At 41.8% G+C, this 3420-nt stretch overlaps 1 non-coding gene across 1 annotated transcript; it reads right to left on the bottom strand.

Annotated features, from left to right (window-relative positions):
• Positions 1 to 686: 686 nt before the first annotated feature.
• On the bottom strand, positions 687 to 768 carry TRNAS-GCU (transfer RNA serine (anticodon GCU)). Its single transcript has one exon. It is a non-coding gene; the product is annotated as a tRNA-Ser (tRNA).
• Positions 769 to 3420: the final 2652 nt, after the last annotated feature.

Here is a 3420-nt window from a genome sequence, read left to right as displayed (position 1 = left end):
CAGGTATGCATGCAGAGCTGGAAGTCTTGGTCAACGGTGCTCGTCGCAATGACGGTGAGAGTGGAACACTTTTTTTTATTACTTTTGCCAGGTCGCGTCATGTAGCACAAGATCTTTTTTAACTAGGGAGCAGCTGACCAAAAAAACTGAAGATATCAAATCTGTCAAAACGATACCATCGCTATAAATGAGCCCTCAATATTCATTCTTATGTTCCTTACGTTATGCAGACAGACTAAAAAGTTGTATTTTTAGATTTACATTTTTACTATTCACCAAAACAAAGATGTTTATGTGCCCGTGCTGTTGTTTCTGGATTGTATATTTTGTGCTTGCTCTACTTGAGTGACGCTGTCCTTCTCCATTTATCTTGCTTGAAGAATTTTGTCATGAACAAATCCACCTCCCGGCCTCATTTTTCCTTCCTCCTTGTTTTCGTTTTGCGTGTTGCGCAATTGTCGCTTCGCCGCACCACAGATTGTACAAGCGTTATGACTTTGGTCAAGTGCATGCTACAGCGTCCTTAGTTCTAGCCCCTCCCACCCCCCTTTTTTTCTAGTTAGACAACTTCAAACTTTTTGCAAAAAAAAAGCACATTCCTCAACTACACTCGCAAAATGTCACCTTAAAAAATGAAATAGTTTGATGAGTCACCCGAGTTATGAAAGTAAAAAAAAGACAAAGTTCGACGAGGATGGGATTCGAACCCACGCGGGCAGAGCCCATTGGATTAGCAGTCCAACGCCTTAACCACTCGGCCACCTCGTCTGGTCGCTTGAGGCGGCATGAAGATATCCTACAATGGAGATACTGCGAGCTATATCTATTGCTTAGCTGCCCGCCCCTTCTAGAAACAATTCAACAATCCATCACGCACGGGAGGACTAGTTTGGCGCATGTTGTCGGCTATGCAACCTCTGGGGAACAATTTGTGAGCAAGAAGCACACAATACGTATTGTTCAATGCAGATATTTTATATATGAACTACATTGTTTTAGGTGGGGGTTACAATAATTTGCCAATACTAAAACAGCCTTGGTTAAGCAACAAAACTTCCTCTTATATCCATCTTTTTACAAATAAGTGCTACATGAGAAATAGTCACTGTTTAGTTTCGTGAGATCTATTTTGCCTTGGTGGTTAGTTTTGTCTCGTTATTCGTTTGTTTTGTGCCCAATCTAGTTAGCCACAGGGTGGCCAAACACGTCTGCCCATTCTTCATATGTCGGAAATTATACATGCACCGTGCTTCTGGTTATTTATTTTTGTATATTTTGAAATATCAACTTTGTTTTTTGTCTACTTCATGCTAATATCGTGTTTACAGGCTGGCAGACTCTAACCTAGCTTACTTTTTCTTTTATTTTTCATATATGCATGAAAATAACAATGATTAACCAAAGTGGATACCGTGCAGTCAATTCTCGAAGAAATAACATTTATCATTCGATTGAATTTTAAGAATCCCAGTGAAATTTTCACTCAAATGTGCTGGTAATGTAAACACGCATATACCATATATAAAAAATGCTGAACCGTTTTATATTAAGGGCAGTACACTTCTATAATTAGAAACGACCGAAAAAGTACACGGCATTACTCGACCTCGGGACGTCCAGTATACGCCCCCTTTAGGCCTAAAAATGTACCATTTCTTACCGGTTCTATGGCTTTATAAAGGTTGGGTGTTGCGTAGACGTTTACTGTAACCTTCATTTCATTCACGAGGAAACAACGTTATTTTTTGAAATATGGCAGTTGTTTTTGATGTCACAATATCAAATTTCTTAGCGTAAGCTTGGGCGGCTCGTCGTGCCGCTGGCTCAAATTGACATGTTTGAGGCACTGTATGTCAGAACGCGCAATCGTCTGTTCATGGCAACTAACAATCCGAAGCCCCTGAAACGTTTAGTGTCGCGCCCAAACGTGAAGATTTTAGTGTTATGACTGATGATCTTGTTAAATCCAGAACTTACTCAACTACTCGCGTTGTGCGTGCAATCTTTTTACAACAGTCCAGAAATATCATGCCGATTCGACCCATGCAGCAGCGAGCTGTGACAACAAGTGTAACAGCTTTTGTTTGTGTTAAGCCCGGTCAGTTGAAAATGAAAAAAAAAAAATGCGTGTGGCACTATTTTCAGAAAAAAAAAAGCGCCTACGAAGTAAGGTGGCATATTGTCGTTCGTTCTATAAGTGAACTCGATCGCAGATGACTGTTTATGTAAAGGTGACGTCTCCCGAGGCCTCCTTTTCATCCCACAGTGATTGGATGTTGCTCCTGATCAAATATTCAATAAATGACCCACGCCCAGAATCGCTCCGACAAATGACGGTCGATATATGCAGACAGTTGGCCAAGCGGCACACTGGACGTTTCGTCGATCAAATCAAGGCGAAAGACAACTTATTTATCCCGACAGTCGAAGTCGTAAACATAGCCCCGCCGCGGTGGTCTAGTGGCTAAGGTACTCGGCTGCTGACCCGCAGGGCGCGGGTTCGAATCCCGGCTGCGGCGGCTGCATTTCCGATGGAGGCGGAAATGTTGTAGGCCCGTGTGCTCAGATTTGGGTGCACGTTAAAGAACCCCAGGTGGTCAAAATTTCCGGAGCCCTCCACTACGGCGTCTCTCATAATCATATCGTGGTTTTGGGACGTTAAATCCCACAAATCAAATCAAGTCGTAAACATATGGTGTCTAAAAAGCAGGAAAAAAATGGGACGACAATGACGACAGAGAAGAAGCGTTGTGGTGGTGAGTAATGATGATGATTACGATGACGACACTTTAATATGTTATTAATAAAACTTTAGTGCATGGCCGATAGTTGGGCGTTCGTACGAATTATGAGATAACTGATTGCCGAACAGAATAAAAGGTGTCTATACGGGCTGCTTCAGCTAAAAAGCACCAAGTAACAAAAAATTACATACCTGCTACGCGTCTACAATTAGAACAGTATTTTTCTGAGCCATATAGAGCACATGGAAACGTTTTTGGACCCACCAAACTTCACAATTAACCTAAATTGCCTAATAAACTTTTCAAATAGTGACTCTAGAGAAAAAAAATATTTAATACAGAACTTATAGCACTTAACTAGAGATACTGAAATTTTCAATCTCTGAAAAGATAACCGTGCTGCCTAATTTTCTTCCAGCCTTTTAATGTGCACGAGATTCATAAAATAAAATACCGCATGATTGCGCCTACCGCGCGTCGTTTTTTCATGCCCTCACAAGTAAGCTCAAGGAATTATCAAGAACTGCCCTCACGCGAACGTCGCTTTCTACCCGTGAATAGGTTAAGCGATGATAGGATAGTGCCGATAAAACGGAAACCAAAAACTTCAGCGGAAAAGCGGCCACCACGTGCGAATGTGATACGAGACTGTAATCGGCATTCGTCGCAGCGCCGT

This window comes from Rhipicephalus microplus, chromosome 1, assembly GCF_043290135.1.
Source record: "Rhipicephalus microplus isolate Deutch F79 chromosome 1, USDA_Rmic, whole genome shotgun sequence".
Classification (NCBI taxonomy): Eukaryota; Metazoa; Arthropoda; class Arachnida; order Ixodida; family Ixodidae; genus Rhipicephalus; species Rhipicephalus microplus.
The sequence above is the reverse complement of the archived record's forward strand: the minus strand, read 5'-3'. Positions and strand labels throughout refer to the sequence as shown.